This window comes from Pinus tabuliformis, chromosome 8 (genome assembly GCF_031772625.1).
Source record: "Pinus tabuliformis cultivar Carrire ecotype Pingquan chromosome 8, CPIR1, whole genome shotgun sequence".
NCBI classification, from domain to species: domain Eukaryota; kingdom Viridiplantae; phylum Streptophyta; class Pinopsida; order Pinales; family Pinaceae; genus Pinus; species Pinus tabuliformis.
The window spans coordinates 863,172,835-863,200,168 of record NC_142294.1 but is presented as its reverse complement, the minus strand read 5'-3'; positions in this window follow the sequence as shown (position 1 = coordinate 863,200,168).

The window sequence follows — 27,334 nt, the reverse complement described above, 5'->3', positions numbered from 1 at the left end:
AAATTTACGCATTTAGAAGTATCTGTTTGAGAAAAATTTTCAACTTGAGAGACAACAGAGTTTTCTAAGAAAGGTGAAGTATGAGCATTAAAATTTTATAGAAAAGATTCTACAGAATAATTTCCGAAGATATTGTTGTTGTGCGCAACTGGTTCATTTTCTCCTTCTGATTCTGTCACTATGAACTTCTGATGTTTCTCGTGATCAACCCTTATTTGATTTGGTTTACCGTTATAAGGAAGTCACAAGTGAGACCAGTCAGTTGCAAAATAACCATGAAGTTTTTATGACCAGTCGCTACTAAGGATTAAGTCATAGAACTCAAGAATGTCAGATAAAAGTATTTCAATGACTTGGGAAACTTTAGGGTTTTATTAAAGTCTGATGGTTACTTGGTTAAGTTCCCCAACGACTTCGACTTGAGAGTGATCTAACTGAACTATATGTTACAGATCCATTTGGGCACATCACTCCCGTCATCCAAATCAGTGTTTTAGGGCTCATGAAACCTTAATTTTAGTTGCTACATGCCCTAAACAAGTCAACCTTTTGAATGCCTCCTTCCTGAAATGACTCCTTGAAGGACCCGCGTAGGTAGGCCCATGCAAGGGTGCTCTACAGAGCACTTAGGCCCATGCAAGGGTTCTCTATAGATCACTGAGGCCAACTTTGACTTGCATTGGGCGAGATTGAGCAAAATTTGCATAGGGTTTTGGGAATATTCCTTGGTTCTAGATAATTCTAGAAGGATCCCACCTCTTATCCCCTCATATGAGCTCGAAATTGGATAGGCTAAGGATCCATTAACCTCCTATCCTCTCATCCCTTCCTCCATGGAAACTAACTCTAAGTTTGGAAGGCCATTCAATACCCTCATTTATGACAAAACCTCCTCCATCTTCCTACAAATTAAGCACTCATCTAAGTGATCAAGGGCTGGACTTTGATGAATCGTAAGGAGATAATGTTAGTTTGAGAATTGATACTATTGTAAGTGTTTTTATGTTGCCAGAATGTCATGCTTATGATGTGATGTGGATGGAACCAAAGCTGGAGGAGTGACTTTGAATCAGACACAATGGTTGTAATTCCTTCTTCTATTCAATAACATATTTGAACCTTTTTCCCATATGTTTGTATTGTTATATGATGCTTATATATGTGAAATGTATCTAATTCCATTTACTTTTATTCAATAGATATTTTTCTTTGATCTGTTCTTTGTCTTCTGTTGGTGTTTACAAGTACTTCTCAAGTGTGTAAAGTACGAGAAGGAGCGATAGGATCGATACAAAGGAGACAAGATGAAAGCGGAACTACAAGTAGGTCTTCTCATCTTCTTTGTCTTATCTATTTTTTATAGGAAAAGGCTAAAGTGCTTTAAACTATTGTTCTCTATATGGCTACTTATCTAGGGAATTAGTGTTTATCCGTAGATACCAAATTCTCCAAAAAAAACTGGTGAATCCACTGGGGACGATCATCATTCCAAGTAGCTTATCCACATCCTAGGACACTCTAGCAGACCTTCCTTTCATTGATTGTATTTCAGCCTTGTTGAAGTGTTATTTGGTCAAAAATTGAGGTTAGATGACTCTTGAGTGGCCTCTCAGGAATCAGCGCACCCTTGAGTGAGAGACAGTGCTCTACAGCGTAGTTAGGCCCTCTTTGACCTGCGGTGATCCACATTAGGGAAAATTTTCACCTTTCGATTGAGTTTTTTCTCCAAATTTCCTTCTCTTTATGTTTGCTAAAAGATCAATGATTGTAGTATGTCTCTGAAATCAACTTGTATTTCCTCTTTCTAGCCCTACTTTGACTTGATTGATTAATGTTTCTTAAATGTTTTCTTTGTCATTATCAATCCATTGTCAAAGTTAGATTATAGTCAATTAATCTTTGTTCGAAAGAAAGTGTTGTAAAAGTCTTATTTTCCTTTGAAACTGAATTGTCGTAAAGTCTTTGTTCTTATAAAAAGATTGATTGATTGTATGTGCATTAGTTTTCTTTTTGTTCATCGTAACATTAAGGGATTCGAAAAGAAAAACTTGCATCATTCATATTGTAGTTTGTGAATGATTAAAAGGAATAGCTAGGGAAATTGCATTAGATGTGCTCTTTGCTCTTTTTCAAAGATCTGATTGCTCTATCCCTACTAGCTAAGGTTTTCATTGTTCAATTGAATGAGAAGAATGCTTATAATATTAGTTTCATTTTATGAATTGCAAACATACATCACGTGGTGAACCTTGAAAGGCAAATGATAAAGAAGATCAACTTAAAATTTATCTGAATTAACCTAATGGAGCATTGTCACTTAACGAAAAACATTTAGAGGTCTAGGCTAGAGACGTGTTCCAGCGTCGTAAAACATAGCAGTTGTCGCTAACTTGTCTGCAATACATCTCAAGTGTGATACCTCATTCTACGTACGTGAGTATATCATAGCTCATCCACGTACCTTTGGGTATATAGGGTGGTGTTATAGTACGCAAAGTATATGGGAATGCTCTCTCTGTGCGGTTTTGCATTAGACAATGCTTATACGGATTGGGCCTCCACGTACTTTCGGGTCTATATGGGAGGACAAGACTAGGTTGCTATCCATCCTTAGGTAACCGAGTCAGCCGCCTTGTACACTGTGATACACCAAACACATCATTCGAGGAGATTGCCTTTCTGTACTTCTCGGTTCGTCGGGAGGTATTCTATAGTTCACAGTTGCTTGGTAAACCTTTTGCCTATATTATCCCTCTTTTGTTTTGTTATGTTACTTTGATTAAAATAAAATTAATTGACCATGGATAACATCCTCCATGCTCACTCCTTAGTTGATCTTAGGTTGAAACATATGGCGACAAATCCGGAGTCCACCGATCAAGGAATTCCTTTTGATGCGAATCCTAGTCCTTTTCCTCCTTTCAAAAATATTGGTGCTCCTTATATGGCTACATTATCCCTACCGGTATTTACCATTGGCTTACCAATATGGTTGTTTTCAACCTCCTTGGTTCAAGATTTCATGATTTCTTCGCAATCGAGTACTCCTCTAACTGGAAAAAATCAACCTCGACCCTTTTCCTTCTTCCTCAGTTGTTTCTTCCTCCCCTTCTTACTCTTTGCTTGGTGAATGTATTGGTACTAGTAACCAAGTGGCTAAGAAGAAGAAGAAAGGGAAGAGGACGAAGAAGAAGAAAATTCAGTAGGGGGGCAACCAAACAACCATTACTTTGAATGCAACTTCTGATGAGAAATTGTCTGATAAGCCTCACAAAGTTCAATATCCATGCAAACTTTGTACGGGAGACTATCTTCTTTGAAATTGTCCTAACATTCCTCAGATCTTAGAAGAATGGTCTTCTCGTTCACATCGTCCTGTGTCATCAACTTCTGGATATCATGCTAGTGGCACACCATCAACTAATGGTAGTAAAGTTCATGGAAAGAAGGGTAAAATTAAGTTTCCCTATAGGTTATGTGAAGGGAATCACCCCATTCACCTTTGTCCCTATCTATATGAAGCCAAAACGGTGTTTGATAACCGTCCTACTTCACCACAATGACTTCCATATGGTTACAGGAAATTATCCCTTAATCCTTCACTAGTTGATAAAGTGACTGACCCAAATCAACCATCAATCACACCCAATCTCTCTGAATGTGAATCCAATGAGTCTACACCTCACCCATCACAGGTTGAGGAAATAGCTAATCCAATTTCACCTTCAGTTAATTGTACCTTTCCTATAGAGAGTGAGTATGATACCACTCATGTTATTTTTGTTTCTTCAGCTTCTAATGAGTTTGGAGGCAACCCTCCCATCCCATCAAGATAGGAGGAAAATCCTCTCGTTCTCGTAACTCAAGGGGGTAATTATCCCGTTCTTTCGGTACCCCCTCCAAGTAGTCTGGTCACTTCCTTTGATTGGAATCGACTGGCAAGAGTTCGTCTTCCTTATTATGTGCCTTTCCAGATCATAGTACAAGTTTGTAATATGATTGTATCTAGCACTTTTATAGATGAAGGTGTATCTGTGAGTATCCTTTCCTCCACTGCTTGGCAAGCGCTCGGTTCACCACCACTTGTGCCTATTACCCAGAATTTATTGGCTTTTAACAAAGGAACCAGTCAACCATTAGGGATCCTTCCTCAGTTGCCTGTTACTTTGGGAGGAATAATTATTTATCTCAATGTAATGGTAGTCCCAAGCCCTTTAGATTACAATTTAATTTTGGGGCGCGACTATGTTTATGACATGGGAGCTATTGTTTCAACACTCTTCCGAGTGATGTGTTTCCCACATGAAGGCAGAATTTTCATCGTTGACCAGCTTTCATTTCCCGGTCCAAATATGGCTTCCAGTCAACCATCTTCCCTAAGTGGTCCTTTTGTACCAATGGTATCATCCCCTCCACGGGTTAATTATGCGGCAACTCGTTCCATGCCTACATCAACTGACGATCAATTCAGTGATGTTGTACATTATGTACAGGGGGCATTGGAACTAGATCTCTCTAATGGATTCCTTGCTATGGATCCCTTCTAGAGCATTGTTCTCCCATATGATGAGAAACTCTTGGAAGTCATGACCTCTTATGAGTTTTGATCAAGGAATATGAGGATAGTTCTTTTAATGTGTCAACCTCATTAAAAAAGGAAACATCTCCCATGAGGATAGTTCCTTGTCTTGTGTCAACCTTGTTAAAAAATGAAACCAAGGATATGAGGATAGTTACTTGTCTTCTATCAACCTCGTCAAGAAATGAAACAAGGAATATGAGGATAGTTCTTTTACTGTGTCAAACTCATTAAAAAATGAAACAGGTCCCAGAGCATAGTTCCTTGTCTTGTTTCAAGCTCGTTAAAAATGAAACAAGGAATATGAGCATAGTTCCTTGCCTTGTGTCGAGCTCATTAAAAAATGAAGCAAGGTCCCTTGGAGAAAAGTTCCAATTCAAGTATTTGATTAGATTTTGTAAAATTCCAGTTAAGTCTTTCACTTAATCTCATAACTGAACCTTCATTCCATCCATCTAATAGCCACAAGTAGTCTACTTAGGTGAATGCAATGAAGCTTGGGGGGCATGCACCTAGAATTGAGTCATCATGCTAGGGGCATGCAAATAGTTTCAAGAAAAGTTTTTCCTCCTTTCAAGCTTGTGTAAAAATGAAACTGAATCCAAACATAGTTTTTCGTTTCAAGCTTGTGTAAAAATGAAACTGAATCCAAGCATATTTTTCGTTTCAAGCTTGTGTAAACACGAAACTGAATCCAAGCATAGTTCTCCATGGTTCAAGCTTGTGTAAAAATGAACCCATCTCCATTTTTAACCCTCGTGATTTCCATTCTATCAATCTCTTCCATCAGATGAGCCTTGGTTTTTCTCCTTCCATCATCACTATCTGCTTGGCTGATCATATGCTTTCACTTGGTTGTTTTACACTTTTTGAGGAACAGTTGCAATGAGTGGTCTTATTAGCCAGCCTCTTCACAGAAATCAACATGTTTTGAGAAGTTCCAAAATCACTAGAACTAGTTGCTATCCTAGACACCACTCATTCCTCAAAGTCGAGTCCTCTTTAAGCTCTTTTCAGACTCTCAAAATATGAAAATATTGCCGAGCACTTGTCCTTTTCATCTCGTTAACAAATTGGAAATGACATCTACTCATAAGTTTAACCCTTTTTTCGGGCTGGGATAGATTATTTACGAAAAATGAATACGTTGAGCGAACATGGTCAATAGGTTCTCTCTCATATTGTTTTATGCTTTTTCGAACTTGAGAGACAAATCTACGAAAAAGAACTTGTGGATTTTTATTTTTGTCTTTTTTCAAACTCTCTAAACATGAAAAGGACCGAGTTATCTTTGTCGTTAAACTCGTTAAAACATCAAATAGAAACAAACTTGTCCATCTAGACAAGACCAAGTGTCACCTTTGCTAGACTCGTTAAAACATCACATAGCGATGGATTCACCTGAGGGGTGGAATTATACAACAAGCATATATCATCCTCCTCAAGCTTGATAAAAATAAAGAGGTACTGGTCAGCAATGACTGGGGAAAATGGGAAAAAGGGGAAAACCACTTTATGGTAGCAGGTCGCTCTTGAACATGACACTTTCACTCCATCACTGTGACTATTTGGGTTGGGTTATTTTCTTGATGGTTATCATATGTATGGTATATCACACCATCCATTACTTTGGTTTTGGGTCAATGCTGCTAATTCATTCAATGTCGCCGATATGTTCAAGAGAAGTCATTCAGTTAAAATTCATCCTTTGCAATACTCATAAACCTTCATTTTCATGACCGCCATTCCTGAACCTTGTGTCCTCAGTAAAATTCCATCTCCAAAGTCATTACACTCGTTTCGTGTCGTTTATGTGGGATACATCAAGGCCCTCCTGCAACGAGTCGCTTCTTGTCGACATGCACATCATCCAAGAAGTTTACTTAGAAACATCCTTCCAGTACCTTGAGGCTTGCATACATCAAAGGCAAGTTTCTCACTTCCGATGACAAGTTGACATCACTAGCCTTCGACTGAAAGACTTTGTATGGTGTTCGACATCAAATCATCCATTCACACCATGCAGAATGTACTGCAGTACCTTGAGGATCATTATCATTATCGGTGATTTCTCTCATGTTGGTTAATGACTTACATCATTGGTTGGTAATTAGATGGTGTCTTCCCATGTTCGAATTCAGATCACATATTCATGTGGTTAGACTCGTACTTGAGTGAATGATTGAATGAGATAGAAGACCCCAGATCTAGTTTCATCCATTCAGGCCGCGATTTCAGGAAATGTACCAAATCATCCGTACAATGGCTTTACATTGATGGTCATTCTGATCAAGGTTTTATATCTGTAAATGACTATCTATGTACCTATAATGAAAGTTTATATGTTGAGCATGGGTATGCCTTCCCTCAGCAATTCATGAGAAAAAATCAAAATATCATGATATTATGTATTGTAATTGATGCAGGTCACCAACCACTTTGGAACATCCTCATCACATTGTAAAGCATATCACTGGACGTTATTATTTTTGACTTCATGCTTTAGGGGGAAACTGTTACAGATCCATTTGGGAACATCACTCCCATCATCCAGATCAGTGTTTTAGGGCTCATCAAACCCTAATTTCAGTTGCTACATGCCCTAAACAAGTCAACCTTTTGAATGCCTCCTTCCCTCACAGTTTCATGGCTTGAAGACATCCTAAAATGACTCCTTGAAGGACCAATGCAGGTAGGCCCATGCAAGGGTGCTCTATAGAGCAGTTAGGCCCACTTTGATCTACACTAGGCGAGATTGAGCGAAATTTGCATAGGGTTCTGGGAATATTCCTTGGTTCTAGATCATTCTAGAAGGATCGCACCTCTTATCCCTTCCTATGAGCTCAAAATTGGATAGGCTAAGGATCCGTTAACCTCCTATCCTCAAATCCCTTCCTCCATGGAAACTAACTCTAAGTTTGGAAGGCCTTTCAATACCCTCATTTATGACAAAACCTCCTCCATCTTCCTATAAATTGAGCACTCATCTAAGTGATCAAGGGCTGGACTTTGATGAATTGTAAAGAGATAATGTTAGTTTGAGAATTGAGACTATTGTAAGTGTCGTTATGCTACCGGAATGTCATGCTTATGATATGATGTGGATGGAACCAAAGCTAGAGGAGTGACTTTGAATCAGACACGATGGTTGTAATTCCTTCTTCTATTCAATAAAGTATTTGAACCTTTTTCCCATATGCTTGTATTTTTATATGATGCTTATATGTGTGAAATGTATCTGATTCCATTTACTTGTATTCAATAGATATTTTGCTTTGATCGGTTCTTTGTCTTTTGTTGGTGTTTACAGGTACTTCTCAAGCGTGTTAAGTACGGGAAGGAGTGACAGGATCGATACAAAGGAGACAAGAGGAAAGCGGAACTACAAGTAGGTCTTCTAATCCTCTTTTCTTATCTATTGTTTATAGGAAAAGGCTAAAGTGCTTTAAACTGTTGTTCTAGATATGGCTACTTATTTAGGGAATTAGTATTTATCTGTAGATACCAAATTCTCCAAAACACTATCCGTACAACAAATTTATGAGGATGAACATTCAACTTGGCACAAACTGTTCTAGGTAAGATGTTAGATGAAGCTTCAGAATCAACCAGATAGTTGTGTAAGTTTTTGTTAAAGACTTCAAAAGTAAGGAGAAACGGTGGAGTGTGGGATTTTGACCTTCCCCTAATTAAAGATATATCAGTTGGATCAATCTTATTCAAAGAAGCACTAGGGGGTCTTCCCATTTCTTGGGCAGCTTGTGAGATCACGGTAGTAGCAAGTGGTGCAATAGGTACTACTTTAAGTTCTTTCAGAAGTAACTTCTGCTGATGTTTCAATTTAATAAGCTCATGAAATGTAATTTTTTCCCTAGTCTTCTTCATATCATCAATAATATTATATTCCATTTCATCAGAAACTATCAAATTTTTATATGAAGGAGGAGGATCTGATTGAGTAGGTGTAGTCTGAGTGGATTTTGATACATATTTCTTACCTATTGCTTTGTCCCTAGGGGGTGGCATTGAAGCCTTCTATTTCGGATTCGTTTGTGATGATTCAACAAGATTTTTACTTTGGGTAGCGACAGGTAAGGCTTCTTGAGTTTCTTCATTGGGAAGTATAAAATCCCACATCCCTTGTAATTCTGCTACTTCCTCATCATCCATTTGTTCTTCGTTTGTTGAAACTTCGTCCTCTTCTCCATCTGATTCGACATTTGATATGGAATTTGGGGGTTTAGGATCAGCAGGGGAATTCCTTTTGAATGGTCTAAAAGGTTTTTTAGAGGAAGTCTCTGCTACCTGTTTTTTAATATCAACCATTTCATTAGACATGGTCTTGAGGACTTTCTGCAACCCTTCAAGATCAAAAGGATCTTTCGGTGGTTTCTTCTTAGAGTCATCTCTGAAGGTTACCTTCTTAGATTTCCATTCTTCTAATGCATTTTTTCTTTTCAATAGCTAGAATGCATTTTTCTACAGCTATTGCCTCTTTCATATTTTCTGCCAAAGTTGGTTTGGCAGCTCTATCAACAAAGATAGCTATATTTGACGGCAGAGCAGAGATGTACCACTCATTTTGGACCTCATCGCTAGGCTTAGATGCCACTGGTATCTTATTCAATAGTTTATTGAAGCGAGAGTTGAAGTCTTTAATGGGTTCTCTTGGCTCAACTTTCAAATTGGAGAGATCATTGATTAAGGTAGTTGTAGATCTATCATCTCCGAACTTTGTTAAAAATTGCTCTTGAAAAGCATCCCAACTGTTAATAGAACCTGATGGTAATGAAAAGTACCATGATCCTGCTGCTCCCTGCAAAGTATATGGGAACAATCTTACAACTGTGTCTTCCTCCTCTACTTGATTCAAGTTAATGGACAACATAAAATTATTTATATGTTCCTTAGCTAATAGGCCATTATTAGGATTAAATTTGGGCAGCCATTTTTCTGGATGTGCTGGCAATTGATGTAAAGGTCCAACCATCCTAACAACCCCTGGATTTGTCCATGGCCTTGGAGGATTTTGTGCCATTGTTGGTATGTGGGTAGGGGAAGGTGTAGCAGTAGAGTTTGAAGGTGATTGGGTAGAGGAAGATGTAGCTCTTGTACTTGTGTGAATCACGATCTGGAGTGGTGGGATGGATGATTGATCTTGTGAGGGTATAGATGGAATGAATGAAGATGATGATAGAACCTCGCTGTGAGATTCGGATGGTGTCTTCTTAGTTTTTTTTTGGCTTCACAAAGGAAATTCGAACAAAGGAATTTCGAACTTTTCGCTTTGTGCCCTAGTTAACTGTTGATATGGAGTAAACTGAGAAGTAACACTATCCTAGGATAACTCAAATTCTTCTTGAGATAGCATAATCCCTTGTAATTTTTGAATCAAATATTGAACTTCAGGGGCTTCGGTAAGAGAAGAATGCTCTGGCTTGTTTCGGATTTAAGCAACGGGTTGTACAATATTCTGTGCAACTTATCCCTTAGGATCACGAGATTTGGAAGACTTTCGAGAAGTTGGAGGTAAGGGTGAGGGAGTTTTACTCTTAGAATAACCTATTAATTTAGATTTACTTGCTATTCATAGTTCATGCCCTCCTAGCGCCAAAATGTTGAAGCCTCGAAAGTTGTTGCCTCAACATGGGGGAAAACCACTCGGTCTGGACCTTGGTTGGCAGCTCCTTTTCCGTTTGGAGTAGTGGTTCCGACTGGGGATAATGGGACAAGTTTCCCAATATATTAATGCTTGTGCTAATGGGGTGATGTATGATGTTTTTAAAGTAATGTTCAAGCTAAAAGTAATCTAATCTAAACTAATCAATCACAATGCATTTTATTCTAATTTAAGAACTATCTAATTATAAATATACCTGGGATAAACTTGATGCATGCGATCTACAATAATTTCTAAAAGAAATTGGTAATAAAGATCATTCAATTGCGATTAGAAGTGAATCTGTTTTAACAATAATCATTTCATATAAAAAGTTAGTCGAAACGATTATGAAAGATATATCGCATAAAGAATTATTCATATATTCAACATAAAATAAAGATCATCATCATACAAAAGTGCAATAATGGTAATCAAGATTCAGACTTTCATACATGAATAATCCAAAAAGAAATGATTGCTTAATACATAAGTAAAAAGGATTACGAGATAAAAATACCATTTATAATACGTCCTACTCATGTGTTTCAGCAATATTGATCTATCTTCAATCCATTCAACATCTTCTAAGAGTACAAAAGTGCAATTTCAGTAGAAGATGTTAAATCAGATAAAAATAAATCATGTTCCATATATTTCACCAGAACGTCCTTAAAGGGACAGAAGTGCATGTTTTGAAGAGATTTTCTGATAAAATTCTGGACCCATCTCTAAATGCATGAGAGGGGTTTAAATACTAAAACTATAAAACTAAAAATAGATTATTACAAAAATAGTCGAGGAGGTTTAAATGACCTACCTCAATTCATGCAAAAATAAAATCAAAATGGAAATAAATAAGGTGACTAACTATCCTGCATCTGATCCTTCAGATCACAAATATCCATCATGGGCTTCAGCTGTGTTGGTAGGCCGGCTTCAGCTTTCAACTGTCCAATGAATATGTCATTGGTCAGTGTTGGCACCATTTTCTCGGTGGAAGTGGTTAGGCATCGCAGGGTCATCCATTGGTTGTGAAGCTTGACCAAATGCTGCCAATATGCCTCCCAACCTAACCTGGTTGTTTGCCTTATCACTTCTACCTTTTCTTCCGTTTCCTATTTCCATTGATGTTCGAGCTGTTTCGCATCAGGAAGGAAACCTGGAATGGACTCTGCCACAAGATTGGCACTATGAAAATTCTCATTGATATTTTCTATGACATAGTTTGCTACTGCCGCAGCGTCTGCTGTTGCCTTTTCTGCGTCTTTAAGCCGAGAATCCCAACTCACAAATAGAATCTCCTTATGTGATTCTTCTAGCTTGAGCAGGTCGGCTTTTCTCCCCTCCTTTGTATTTTTCCAAGTGATGAAATCAAAGACCTTTTTAAATATCTCATCATAATCAAGTCGCATTTCTACGACTTGAATTGTCAATTTATTACTTGTTTCGCAATAAGATTTCCACTGTGAAATCTTCTAGAACAATAATTCTTTCTAGTGCATCAGCTGGGAGTTAAGACCGAGCGCTTCGGTGACAAACTGATAAATTTTTGGATCGTTCTTATGTAGGTCAGTTATTGCCTACACCTGTGCTTCCTTCTTGGCTAAGCTGGTTCGATGTTCTATTTGCATCTATTCAAATACCTGTTGAAGCTTGGCCAGCTGTATCTCTGCCTGCTGGTCGGATTTGACTTGCTGTAATTGTTGCTCAAGCGACGTTATTTTATTTTCTTTTTCTCTAAGCAACATTTGGATTTCTATTGCTTTGTCCATGGTCACTGTAGCATAAGCACCTGCAAACTGCGAGAGTCTAGTAAGGTTGGTGGATGGATCAATAGGCGAGTCCTTCCATAGAACATCCATTGGTTCATTTTCAGGGGTAGTAGTAGCTATAGAGTCCAATTTCCTTTTCTTTCTTTGCCTTTTCACCACGGCCTTATGCTGTGGGCTATAAAATACATCTAGAGGGGGAATTTCTTCAATTCTCAAAATTATTTCGAAAGTGGGGGTAACAGGGATGTGCTCTACCTCTTGTGTATTTGCAGTCTCTTCCACTGTAATCTCCAGAGCTATTTTCTATTGTGGAGTTTGCAACTCTGGCACCTATTCCTCTACGTTGAGACTTTTATTAAAATTGTCCCACTCTTCCTCTAAGTCAATTACCATGGGTTTTATTGGTTGTGCGGAGGTAGCAGGGATTTTAGCTTGCTTGCTAGTTGAAGCTTCTTCAACTATCTTCTGTGTAGATTGGGTTGTATCCCTCACTGACTCCATGCTTTTGCTTTTCCCATTTTGTGATGACTGTTGTGATTCCCCGATATATTTCTCTTGAGATTCTGCTCTAGAATCGAACTCGGACTTTTCTTTGGAGTCACCTTCTATAGTCACACTAGGAGTAGGATCCATTATTGGTTCAATCAATAATTGGTCCAATGGGATCGTTGCTAGCCTTCTTTCTCTATAATTGTTAAAATTTTCCAGGTCTTCACGGTCAAAAAGTAGTTGTTCCATATGCTTCACCTCTATGAAGGTGTTATTCTACAAAAAGATGTCATCAAAAACATCCTCCTCATTACTAAATACTTTTATTTTCACCAGAGTGGTGAAATCCTTGATAGTGTCGAACGGGTCATATTGCCGTCCAGGGAATTTAGGTAATTGTAGAGATAGCATTTTCTATGCTTCTTTGAACGCATGCCTTGGATCGTGTAAGGAAAATGATCCGCACTGCACAGGGAATGTAGGCCAAGTGGCCTTTTTTTAGTTTTTTAGTGTCTTGCTCATTCCTCCCTCACTAGCTGTTTGATAGGCTATCTCTCTAGCCATTATTTTATTTGGAAAAAAGTATGGGAGGACATGGGGGGAGGTGATGCTGCCAAAAGATCTAATATATGTAAATGTTTCCTCCCTGAAGCATCTAGCCACTGGGAGGATGTCAACTTCAGCTTCTTGGGAAAACCTGGGGGCATCTCGATTATAAAATCTCTTGTGAATAGGGAGCATAACTCCATAGAAAATCTTGAAAAAATGTGGTTCAAAACTGGATTCCCACATGTCCTTGTGGTATATGTGAATAGGGAGTGGATTTCAGACAGTCCATTTCCATCCCGTGATAGGGAATTTTGAACTAAAACAAATAACATCCATGACATATGCACTCATAAAAAATGGAGGGTAAACCCTCGAAGCAACACTTCTTTTCCTTCTATACTTGATAATTTTTTTTGCTAAATTGTCTTACAAAATTTGTGCCCAATTCATTACAGTTGCGTTAACAACTGCATCTATTAATGACAACCACTCTGGGGAGAACTTAGTATTATCAGGTCTGCCAATTAGTTTTCATAACACAGCCGCTGGAAAACTATAAGGGGGACAAACAGACGAAGTAGTGTACTTACCATTTTTGTCTTTCTTGATTTTCTCTTCATAATTCGACCAGGCGTGGTTGTAGTCCACTGGGTCGTCGTTATCTTTAGAAAAATTCTCTATGAATTGCTTGTTGTAGATGAATTGGGGCTCTGGTAGGTGGTACATAAGCTGTAGGTTTTCCGGGGTAAAAGACCACATAACCTCTTAGCTTCTTGTCTTGAATTCTCTATCTGAGATGTCAGATTCATCGATGACCCATTTTACCATATCGGTATAAGGGATTATCTTCAGGTGAGTGGCTATTCGGTGCAAAAATGAGCATGTTGTTTCTAGCATGGAAGCGTCTGAGGAATAATGTCTGTCAACTGTAACTTTTGTTTCCATAATGCTCGGCTATTCTTCCTCCAATATGTTATACGTAGCCTCCCATGTAGAGGTTACTCCCTCTTTGTTGCATGTGGTATCCGTGAACAGGGGAGTCATCTCTGTCTTCTCAAAGGCGGCAACCTTGCATTTCTTCACCATTGTTCTCAACGCTTTGCTCTGCGGGTTTTTCTTGTAAATGGAGAATAACAGCTATCAGATACATACAGATGAACATAAAAATGAAGTAATGCAGATAGCTTGTAAAGGTGGTAAAAAGAGTTTTATTTGAACACACATAAGAACATATCATATCAAGCTAAATGGCTTTTCACACATAAATGCAGTTATTTTCCACTAAATGCCAACTAATGATTCGTTATCCCTTAGCTTTAATGCTCATAAATGTTTGTATCGTAAAATGGGATGAAAGCTTCTAGGGTGGCGAGCCATTGTACTACGATAATAGCGATTGTGCGATTTGCGAAGCAATATCGTAGATTACAATATCGCAATATGTCCCTTTTACCTTTCTTATCTCTTGCTATGTTTCTGCAAGATGCGAGATGCGAGCCATCTGTTAGTTGTTTCAAAACATAGCTAATTGCTAGGTTTATCCTATGTAAAAGACCCGACGGACTCGAAACATTTACTTATAATATTTTAAGGTGTGGGTCTGGGTGTTAATCACATTTTGCAATATCGGCTGGTGGTAAGTGTAAATTGTTTGTTTGCATTCCCAAAATGCAATGTGATAAATGTCAAAACGCCATTGCAGTTTCTCGCAAATTTCGCAATATCATTTTAAAAGCGGGTCCTTTATATGTGGTGATACGCGATGCGAGACTTAAGCCAAAAAGCTTAAGGACTTCTATTTTCGTCAGATTTTATGATAAGTTTCGACCATAGATCCCTTTGTTTAATCATTTTACTAGATTTTGGAGTTTAAGAAAGGTCCTTTAGTGGGTTTTAGACATGCTATATATGAAAAGGTAAGTATTTAGTAGTTCCCTAATTTTTTTTTTATTGTTATCTTTGCTTTATTCCAAAAATAAAAAGAAATGAATAAATGCTAAGTTTTGTTTTTGGATAATTTTTTTTAAAGGGTCCCCAGTTATTAACGTAATATTAACTATTATCATTAATAAATGGGGGGTTGTTGAATACCACAACAGGCCTATAGTAGGTAGTGGTTTTCATAATTGAGGGAGTGGTGGCCTGCAAAGTTGAGGAAGTTGTGGCTTATATCAAGTAGTGTCCCGGAGAGAGTGGTTGCTTGTGTGCATTGTAAGTCAGGTCTTGCACACTAGTGGTGGCCAGTGCATGATGTAAAAAGAAGATTTGAATAATAAGGAAGAAGAAGAAAAACGAGATGGTGGTTTTTCTCTCAAAAGGATTTCCACCTTATATCTGGTGTTCATGTGCTGATGTGTTTCTCTTGTGTCTCTTGATGATTTATGGGTTTCTCATGGTTTACTTATGTACATGCATTGATGTTCTTATGATCTCATGTGTTATGTTGCTAATAGGTTGATGACTCAATACTTGTAAAGAAAGGGAAAAATGTTTAAACATTTGATGCATCAATACAATACTAATTCACCACCCCCCCCCCCGCTTCTAAATATTGTAAAGCTCCCAAAAATTGGTATAAGAGAGAGTGCTTCCAGGTACAACTTGACCACTAGAAGGAAGATCTAGTGAGATTTTGAAATTTTCTTTTAGATGGATTTGTTAAGGAGTGTCTTTGATCAGTATGAAAAACTACCATGTATGGAAAGAGAAAGTTAAATATGAATTATTGGATTATGGATATGACATGAAGTTAGTGTATGAAGGTTGTGGGAAATATCCAATCCCAAAAAAAGTGCTGCAACACAATGCCCAAGCGAAAAGTGTGATCTATGACAATCTCCATAATGTGGATCTGGAGAAGACAATGGATATCACATCCGATAAAGACATATGGGATAGATTTTAGGTGTTGTATGGAAGCAATAATGGAAAGATCAAGAAGAAGAGTAACAATAAGAAAAGGAAGAATGGATCTTGGAAAAAAGAATCTTCGCCTAATGAGGTCCATCCCCCTAGTATGAGTTCAACATATCATAAGGAGAAATCAAAAAATGAAGGTGTCAAATATCCATATGTGTTCAAGAAAAAACATATCTAAAGCTATTAATAATGATGAGATTTTTATTATTTAGGTTTTAGATGAATCTGATGTAAGTCGTCCCAAGTCAAAAAGTAAAAAGGATAATGAATGTGATATAATTAAGCTCCCTCAAGTTTAACATGCCTCATCCCTGTTTGTAAATAAAAATATATGTGTTGAAGTAGGAAGGCAAACAACTGTATGTAGAGATCAAGAAAAGTTATAACAAATTTGTGATGCCAAGGAGGTTCAGCTCATAGGATAACTTATTAGCTTGAAGACCCATATTGAAGAAGACAAAAAGAGTTGAAAATGTAAAGGGTGGCCAACTAAAAGAGAGAGATGGTTGAATTGAGAAACTAGAAGCCAAAGTGGTCTTTATGAGGAAGGATCTATAATATAAATACATTCATCTAAAGTAGGAGAAGAGAACCATGGCATTGGACAACATGCTTAGGAGCCCAAGATTTCCTTTAATAAGATCTGGTATTGACTTATATAAGGAAGATTTTATCATTAAGGAAAATGCAAACAATAGTGGCACACCTAAAAATCCTATAGTGGAAAATGGGCAGGCAACAAATCCAACAACACTAGAAAAATGGAGCAATTTTTTCAAGCAGGCCTTTCGTGCTCTAAGAAAAGATTATGGAAAATTTCACAGATTTCAAAAGAGAAGTAGCAATCTCTTTGCTCCTTTGATGGATGAGATCGAGTGTTATGTCTGTCACAACTATGGACATGTTGCAACCAGTTGTAGAAGCACAATATATAGATATAATCATAAAATCATTCAATAGTATGTGAAACATGGGAGATTACTAGCCATTAGGTATACGAGTTCATTTCATTGTTATTGTTTTTTATGTAAATTGTTTGGCTACAAGGAAATTGATTGTAGATATCATACATAAAGTAGAAGCAAGTTTTATGTAATACAAAGATCTATCACAACTAGGAGAAGTTTTGATCCCCTTGCCTCATACCTTGGTCACATGAGGTGCTCTACTTGTGACAACCTGTTGAACGCCTGAAAATTGGGTCTACAACAAGGGGGATAATCACCTAGTCTGGACCTTGAAAGCAACTCCTTTTCCATTTGGAATAGTGGCTTCCACTAGGGGTGATGGGACCAGTTCCCAAATATGTTTATGATTGTACACTAATGGGATGATGTTTTTCTTTTCTTTAGGTTTATGAGGTGAATGCTTATTCTAAAGCTAATCTATCTATTAAATAACATATGAAATTTTATTCTAATGAAGGAAAACATCCAACTTTAAACTATCTCAGGAGTAACGTTTCTCTTATGCAATCTAAAGTAATTTCCAACAACAGTTGGTAATAAAAATCATTCAATCGCTACGAAAAAGGAATCCATTGAAAATGATTGTTTCGTATAAGAAATTAGCCAAAACAATTATGAGAAACATATCGCATAAGAGTTATTCATATACTCAGCATAAAAATAATAGTTATCACCGTACATAGATGCAATAATGACAATTGAACATTCAGACTTTCATATATCAATAACTGAAAATAATTTATCACCTGGCACATAAGCAAAAAGTATTAGGAGATAAAAATACCATTGGTAATAGGTTCTCCTCATGAACTTCAACAATATATATTTATCTTCAAATAACTTAACATCCACTAAGAGTACAAAAGTGCATTTCAGTAGCAGACATCAAACTCATATAAAAATAAATCTCGTTCCATTCATTTTATCAAAACCTCCTCAGTGGTGGGAAAACTGCATGTTCTGAAGAATTGTTATTGATAAAATTTTGGACCCCTTTCTAAATGCATGAGAGGGGTTTAAATACTACTCTAATGAAAACTAAAAATAAATATTACAAAAATAGATGAGGAGGTTTAAACCACCTTTCTCATTTTAAGCAAAAATGAACTAAAAATAAAACTAAACTGTATCTATGATAAACTATGCATATGTTCTTTTAAGTTGCAAATATCCAGCATTGGCTTCAAGAGCGTCGGTTGGCCGACCTCAGCTTTTAATTGACCTGCAAATATGAAATTGATGAGCGCTGACAAATTCTTCTCAGCGGAGGTTATGAGACGTCTCAGGGTCATTTCTTGGCTATGTGGCTTTACCAGGTACTGCCAGTATGTGTCCCAATTTAACCTGTTTACCTGTTTAATTGACTTAGCCTTTTCCTCTGCTGTCTGTTTCCACTTTGTTTGAAGCTGTTGTGCCTTCGGGAGGAATCCCAAAGTGGTCTTTGATATCAAATTTGCCTTGTGAAAATTTTCATTGATGCATTCAATGACATTGTTTACTGTTGTCGCTGCTTCCTCCATCACATGCTTTGCTTCTTTAAGCTTGGAATCCCATTTCATGAATAGAATTTCTTTATGAGATTCATCGATTCTGGGAAATTCCACTCCTTTTCCTTCATCTAATTTCTGCCAGCTCAAAAAGTCAGAAACCTTCTTAAAATTAAATCATAATCAAGTCGTAAGTCTATGACTTGATTTGTAATGTTATCGATCTTTTCGCAATGGGAATTCCATTGCGAGATATTTTTTCAGAGTGTTTCTTCCTGTTGTAAGAGTTGGGCATTAAGAGCGAGTGCTTCTATGATAAATTCTTCAATCTTAGGATCATCCTTATGAAGTCCTATCATGGTCTGTAACTGTTCTTCTTTATTTTCCAGACTGGTTTGATAATCCAACTGCATTTTCTGGTAGTCCTGTTGGAGTTTTGTAAGGTGCATCTCTGTTTCTCGATTGATGCTGGCCTGCTGTAGTTGCTGTTCCAAAAATAGGATCTTACCCTCCTTTTATTTTAATAGCATTTGAACTTTAGTTGCCTTATCAATTGTTGTAGAAGTGTATGCCCTTGCAATCTGAGAGAGTCTAGTTAGGTTTTCCGATGGGTCTGTAGTTGGGTGTTTCCATAGAACATCCAGAGTTTCAGCCTCTGGAGAGAGCATGACATCTGTTTTTCTTTTCTTCCTTTGCCTCTTGACGACAGCCTTATGTTGTGGGCTATAAAATACATCCAGAGGAGGAATCTCCTATATTTTCAATACAATTTCGGATGACAGAGCAACAAGAATATGCTCTGTCTCTTGAGTATTGGTAGCCCCTTCAACCACCGTTTATGTGGCTGTCTCTCCTAGGTTTGTCAGTGGCTCTGCGCTCTGTTCCTTAGTATTGATTAACTCATTAAAATTCTCCCATTATTTCTCTAGATCCACTATAATTGGCTTTGTTGGCTTTGGAAGGGAAGTGGGAGTTTCAGTTTGTTCTAGGGACAAAACATGCTGATCAGGATTCTCTGTAGATTGAGCTGTATCTTTAACTAACACTTCACTTCTGCTGTTTGTGCTTTTGGACTGATCATCGGACTTTTTATCCAATTCTTTTTGGGAATTAGATTTAGACTTCTCTTCTTTTGAACCTCCACTTATGCTGATACTGGGAGTGGGTTCCCTGATCGGTTCAATACACAATTTGTCCAATGGGACCTTTTTTAACCTTTGTTCTCTGTAATTGTTAGAATTTTGAAGTTTTTCTTGATCAAACTGAATTTGTGCCATATGTAAGACCTCTCTGAAAGTGTGCTTTTGCAGAAAGACATCGTCAAAGGAATCTTCTTCATTGGTAAACACTTTTATTTTGACCGTTGTAGTAAAATTATTTACAACATCAAAGGGATCGTAATGCCTCCCTAGAAACTTGGGTAGCTGTAAACATAGCATATTATCAACCTCTTTAAAAGCATGCCCTAAATCAAATAATGCAAAAGCCCCACAGACTACAAGGAATTGAGGCCAAATGGCCTTCTTAGAATCCTTGAGTACTTTGCTCATTCCCCCAACACCACAGGTTTGGTAAGCTACTTCTCTAGCCATTAGTTTGTCGAAGACATCAAAAGGAAGTACGTGGGGGGAAGAAATGCTACCAAATACCCTGATGTATGTGAGTAGTTCCTCTACGAACCACCTTCCCACAGGGAGAATGTCAACTTCAGCTTCTGGGGAGAATCTTGGGGTGTCTCTGTTATAGAGCATTCTATGAATAGGGAGCATTACTCCATAACAAATCTTGTAGAAATGTGGGATGAAATTGGATTCCCACAGTTCTTTGTGATAAACCTAAATAGGAAGAGGGTCTTGTACTATCCATTTCCACCCCATGATAGGAAAATCAAAGACAAAACAAATGGCGTCCATGACGTAGGCACTTAAAAATAATGGAGGGTAAACCCTTTGAGCAAAACTTCTTTTAGTTCGATATCCTAAAATAGCAGAGGCTAAATTATCTGATAAAATCTGGGTCCAATCCATTATGGTGGCATTGGTGGATGCATCCAATAAAGGCAACCATTCTGACAAAAACTTGTTGATATCTGGCTTCCCAAATAGTCTACATAACATTGCAGCAGCGAAACAATAAGGAGAACAGAGAGAACCGGTGGCATACATACCATTTTTGTCCTTCTTTAGTGGTTCCTCCTTAGCAGACCAGCTTTTTGTGCAGTCCGCCAAATCTTCGTTCTCTTTGGCGAATTTTTCTACAAATTGCTTGTTGTAGGAAGCTTGAGGTTCTGGCAAGTGGTACATGCGCCTCAAATTGCTTGGGGTAAATGACCCCAGGACTAGTTGATTGGTCGTCTTGAACTCTCTATCAGATATATCTACATGATCTATGACCCATTTAACCATATCAGTGTAGGGAAGTATCTTCGGCCTTACCGCAATACGATGTAGAAACGAGCATGAAAGCTCAGTTAGGGATGCTTTAGAGGAGCCGCGTCCATCTGCTATAACTGTAACCTTCATAATTCTTGGATTTTCCTCTTCTAACAATCGGTACATGGCTTACTAGGTAGGTATCCCTGCTTCTCTATGTTATAGACATTTTTGTGCCTTACAGCTCTAAGCATGAAATGTCCATAAACCAAAGGATCCTAAGTCCCTAAAAGTGTTGTTCCGGCCCCTAAAGGAACAAGGTCAACAAATTACAGCTTCTCCCAGAAGTTCTCCACCAGAAACTGCTCAGAATCAGTCAAATCAGGATCATTTCAGCTGCTCCACTAGCTAGCTGCGTTGTATAGCACCCAAGTACACTAGCTAGGTGTGTTGCAACACACCTAAATGCACTACCAGGGTGCGTTGAGCAGGAAATGAAAAATGGCAGTGTCATTCCGCGAGGTGGACAGACAATGGAAGCTTCCAGAATCTTCCCCAATGACACTTGCCTCACTGAGTTCGACCAAGGATGGGTAAGAGGCTCTCAGTCTCCAAGTGGAAACAAGAACTGACAGAGAGAAGCCACTATTCAAATCATAAGCTGACTCATCCTCTTTGCATACATCTATATATGGATCCCTCATCCCAGAGATCCAAGAGGTTGGAATTTTGTACATTGCAGAGAATTGTTGTTGGTTTTGAGATAGATATCAGAGTATTGGGTGATTTATGCTTTGTTGGAGGTGAAGAGGGGACTCCTTTGCTGGGAGGTTGATGCTGGATCAGGAATCATCGGTTGTAACTCCTCCTGGATCTTCTTGTTATATCAATAAAACTATTTGAGTTTCTCCTACATGCTTGTGTATCATTAATGTTTGTTACATTTGTATGTTTAGCTTAAATCTGATCCTAAGCTATTTATGAATATAAATCCATGTCTTTGTGTAGTTTTCTTCTTCTGTGATCTTACAGGAACTTGGTGAAGCTGGGCAAGTAAGGGAGCAGGTAGCTGGAAGCTGTCAAAGAGGAGAGAGATTGGATCAAAGGACTAGCGCAAGACACAGGTTGGTTCATCCTATTCCTCTTCGTTTATAGTTCATAAAGAAGAATACGAAAGTAGTTTTCTCTGTTTGTTTCTAAGGTCACTGTCACACCTTAGTGGGATAGGGTCATTCTGAGTAGACACTTTTCCCGTTAACAAAATGGCGACTCCGCTGGGGATCGTGTCTAGTTAGTTTGTTTGTGTTTCTCTTGTTGTTTGTTTCATAAACTTAGAAGTAGCAATCAAACTGCATTTTCCATTAACAAATGCAAAGTAGACATCTGCTACCTCAATCCATTCACTGGATCTGTTTATGATCTGAACAGCTGATTCACAAATGATCTGATTGCCCTTTGTGTTAGCTCTTAGACCTCCTTTAAATCTACCCTCTGATTGTGCATTACTGATTGCTTTTACTCGACCAAAAACCATAGATTAAACTGCAAACCGTGACCTAGAACCCGGATAGAATTCTCGTTTCTGCCCCAGAGCAGGCTCTGTGAAGAGATTATGCATTTCAATGCAGTTCCCGAGAGGGCTACCTGTGCTGCAATCCAGTTTCTCTGTGTAATAGGTGCGCTGATCAGCCTAGCCTTGTTCAGCTGAGGTTCTTTGCTTCATTTTTTCAGTTTTGTCTCTGATTTTTGCAGCCTGTGATCAGTGTATGTGTCTGTTTAAAAACCCCTTTTCTTTGCCTTAATTCCGCCTCCTTTGTACAAAAAGACTGTAGATGTTTTTGTGTGTTTGTTACATCATTTACAGTTTTCCATTGAAAAAATAGAATATTCATACTGTCGTCCTTTGATTTAGATCTGTCGTAACTGTCGATTTTGATCTTAGGAGAAAGTTTATTTGCTGTTGACAGTCGATTATGCTTTTACTTTTGCCTTTGGTTTGAATTTGTGACTTTCTAGTGTCGAAACGAGTATTTATTTCAAAATCATAAAGTGTCGTAATCATCTCTACCTTTTGATTTCGAAAAGAAGCTTGTTTGTGTTTGTCACTTGAAAGCAAATTCAGATTTGTACATCAACTTTCTTTTTATGCATCAATATTAAGAAAGTGAAAAACAAATACATGCACATGTGCATTTGCATATTGACAGTCTGTTTGGCTTGATTTAGGAAAGTGCATTTACAGTGTGCTCTTTGCTCTTTGTGAAAAGATTGTGTCTTTCTTTTCCCCTTGTAGCAAGGATTTTCATTGCTGAAAAGAGATAAAAATTTGCTTATCATTTTTAGATTGCATTTTAGGAATTACATCTACATCTTGTGGTGAACCCAAAAGGAAAACTTCATAAGAAAGATCAACTTAAAATAAATTGAATGAATCTAACAACGCTTTGGAACTTAACGCACAACATTTAGAGGTCTAGGCTAGAGACGTATTCCGGCGTCGTAAAGCCTGGTAACTGTTGTCCTGACTGATGGTTGGGTGATTCCTCCACTTTGAGACGATAAGTGCCAGTACGGACTTGTGCTCCCACGTACCGTCGAGTATATATTGGGAGACCCCTATAGGCTTAAAACCTTTTATCCATAGGAAGCCGTGTCGACCACCCTACTGATCGCAATGCATCGAACACAGCATTCGGGAAGATTGACTGCCGTACCGTAAAAAGTATTCTGCAGTTTTGCGATTGGTTTGGTACTCCCTCTACCTAGATCTCCAGAGTAGTCCCTTTCGTTCCTTTTCAGACTCCTTAACGGAAAAGGTCCATCTGAGCACTTGTCACTTCAGGCTCATTAAAAATCGAAGGAGACTAGAGTCATCTTTTGTTTTTTCTCGACTCTTAAAAACTGAAAAAACAAGTTGTGTCAAAAGCGTCTAAAATTCATTTAATTCGGAAACATACTTCCCCTTTTTATTTTAGTTGATCGAGTAATCCACAATCGTGGAAGAAAGTCAATTGAAACCCCGTCGTTCGCGGAGGCTTACGAGTCAACCGTCTTTGTCTCCGGAATCGAAACCAGTACGGACAAAGCGAACTCGTTTAACCGGTTCAAAATCTCCTATTAAAGTTAGAACAAGTGTTCCAACGACATCAGAGATTCCGGTTACTCCAAACATTTCTGGAATCCCTGCCTCTACAGAAGAAGTTCAACAGCCACAGAGGGACAGTGATACTGATCCTAGTCTGAGAGTAAACACTTGTGTTACCGAACCAGTTCCATCTACAACTGGTTTGGAGAGTCTTACACTTCAAACATCTGTCGCTGTTGATTCCACACCTTCTTCGGCACCAGAAATATTTTACAGACCTGACGGTCTTCCCCTTCCACCTGGTCTGATTGCAATTGAAGAAATTGTAGAAGATCCTCAAACAAGTACTCCAACACACTTTAGAGTCGGGATCACTCTATATCCTTCTTCATCAGAAGTTAGTCTACCACTAGCGGAAGTTCCTGTAGAATCGCTAGGTAATCTTTTGGATAGACTACAAATGTCTGAACAACCGTCAACATCTAGGACTGTGTCGTCTGACACAGCGACAACAGAACTCCCTGCTGTCACTCCGACAATGTTCGCCGGCATACCATCTGTCCCGACTAGCTCTCAACCGCTAGAAGGAGCCCACTCAGGGGCTATTTCGACAGTCTGGTCCGTTCCTGTTTGTTCATTCGGAATAATATCCGGAAACTCTTGTGTTGAGTCTCAACAAATTGATCCATTTGGAGGTCAATTTGGGCAGTCCGGTCCCCAAGGGCAAACAATTCCCTTGAGTTCTGGATTACCACCGTATGGGGGGCAGTATGCCCTTTCATTATCCCCTCTGGGAGGATATCCATACGGGAGTTCACAACAATATTTAGGTTATACTGGAATTACCTCAAGTGGTTGGGTACCTATACTACCTCAACAACTAAGAGTTGTGTATTCAATGCAATAATGTGTACCTATGTCGAATATCCCGACTACACCAGCTATTGTGACGGTGTCACAAGTTCAAACGCTGCTTGTTGTATGCCAACCTCAGATTTCTCAGGTTGTAATGCAACAACCCCTTGACCCTGCGACTCAACCACAATCGCCAACTAGTGGGGCGACAGAGGTCCAGACGGGTACAATTACCCCACACCTTGGTCCAACGGTTAGTATAGCACAACAGCACATGGCTTCACAACCATGGCTGGTGCAATACCAACAACCACAATTCCAACAAGTATACCAAGGTTCTGAGCAGCAAATCTTTGCGAACGGTGGACAACCGTACATTCAAAACGGTCAAAATCAACCATTTTACAATGGTCATGTCCACCAACCTTATCAGTCATACCAGCATCAATTGCATTATGCTGGCATGCAAAGACCAACTGCTCAGGCAATCCCATCTTACCCTGGGTATGCTTCACCTAATCTGAATCAACAATTACCATTCGTGGCAACTTTAGAGTTACCTGATTTAAACCGGTTAACAAATGATCCAATTGCTTACGCCCCTTGGTGGCCAGCGATTCCACATAAACTTCCATCAGATATTCCTAAATTTAATGGAAATCCGGGTGAAGATCCATCGAATCACGTGATGACATTTCATCTATGGTGTTCATCAAACACCCTAAATGATGATTCGATAAGGCTTCGCCTCTTTCAGAGGACGTTAACGGGCCCAGCGGCAAAATGGTACATTGAATTGCCTAGAGCTTCGTTCGACAACTTCAGTACCTTAGCCACAACCTTTTTAACCCATTTTCAATTACCAATAAGGTATGAAACGGGAACAGAACTTCTTACCAACTTCAAACAGACAACAACCACTCACATATCTGATCATATACATAAGTGGAGACGTCGTCGTAGGATGGTGAAAACGTACGTTCCCGATCAACTATTAGCTAAATGATTTATCAAGTCATTACTGCCTTCCATCACAGAAGATGTGGCAAAAGGGGGGGGGGTCGTAACGGAAGAGCAAGTTATCGCTCGTGCACAATATCTAGACTTGATCTATACTCAGTCTGGCATGCTCTACGACAAAATACCTGACGCCCCTAGACCGGAATTCTCAATTCCTCCTCCTCCTAAATCAAACAATGACTCTCATGCCGGCGATGGCGTGATTGGCACAACAGACACGAAATCGACAAAGGCTACGTCCAAGAAGGCCCGTAAGATTTCAGGTCAAAATGCAAAAGACGAACTTCTTGCTTCGGAAGTAAATGTCGTATCGACAGATAAGGGAAAAGAAACCAAACAGCCAGGAAGCAAGAAGGAAGGCAAAGGGAAGAAGAAGAAACAGGATGAGTCATCTCCTGAAAAATCTTCTTCAAACCCTCCTGGAAATAGGAAACCCCCTGCAGGGTGTCATATATGTGATGAGGATCATTGGACGAAAGAGTGTCCATACAAAGCTGAGCTTAAGAAATTCTTTAAAAGTTAAAAAACCTCAGCAGTGTTAATTGATCCGTTTCCAAACCCAGGAACGAATCTGGTTGAAAGTGGAAATGCTTCCCCGTCTCAAGTGCTGATGTTGTCGATTTCAAAACAGCAGAATGATGCTTTGATTTCGACAAGGAACAAAGATTACGGGAATCCGCAGCTGTCGAACAACAAGGATAAAGATCAACCAAGTAGTTCGACAACAACTTCGACAGAAGTTGTACCACCCACCATTCCTGAATTGACGATAAAACCGCCAAAGGGAGTAGTACACAAGTCGACATTTAATCCCCGCGCTAGAGCAGCGCAGCATTATAACATAGTGGAAGATTTGGCCCAATCGCCATCCGCTATGTCGACTCTTGAAGTACTACAAAATTGCCCATCCCAAAGGCAGGCTTTGTTATTGGCCATTGGTGGGATTGATCCAAAGGATTCCAATCTTGTATCCTTCGACCACAAAGGATACGATCCTCAGTTACTGGCTCAACTAGCTTTCCTTGTTCAAGTGAAAGCCCTCAACAAAGCTGTTCATCGAACAATTAATGATGAGGGGGCATCTACATGTATTATGTCGATGAGTTGCTGGAAAACTTTAGGATCTCCAACCTTGTCGCTGTCAGCAACGACATTAAAAGCATTCGACGGAAGGACATATACCCCATATGGTATCCTAAATAACTTGAAAGTTGAACTAGGGAGAAAAACGGTAGAAATAGATGTTGAAGTCATCGATGGGAATCTTGATTACAACATCCTACTAGGAAGACCATGGATATATGCCATGGCAGCTGTTGTGTCGACCTATTTTAGAAAGATTGCATTCCCCTTTCAAGGAGGAATTACAATCGTCGATCAACAAAACTTCCTCCCCAATGGTTCTCAAGTTATAGGAAGCATTCCAATGATCCATGGAAGCCCCCATTCGCTTCAGAATATCAGAGTAGGCCTACTGAAAGATCCTATACTAATGGGAACTTTCGCTCTTCCCCCTCCAATCAATCTGGCGGAAGTAGCGTCAATAGGAACCTGCAACATGATATCTTCTACAAAGA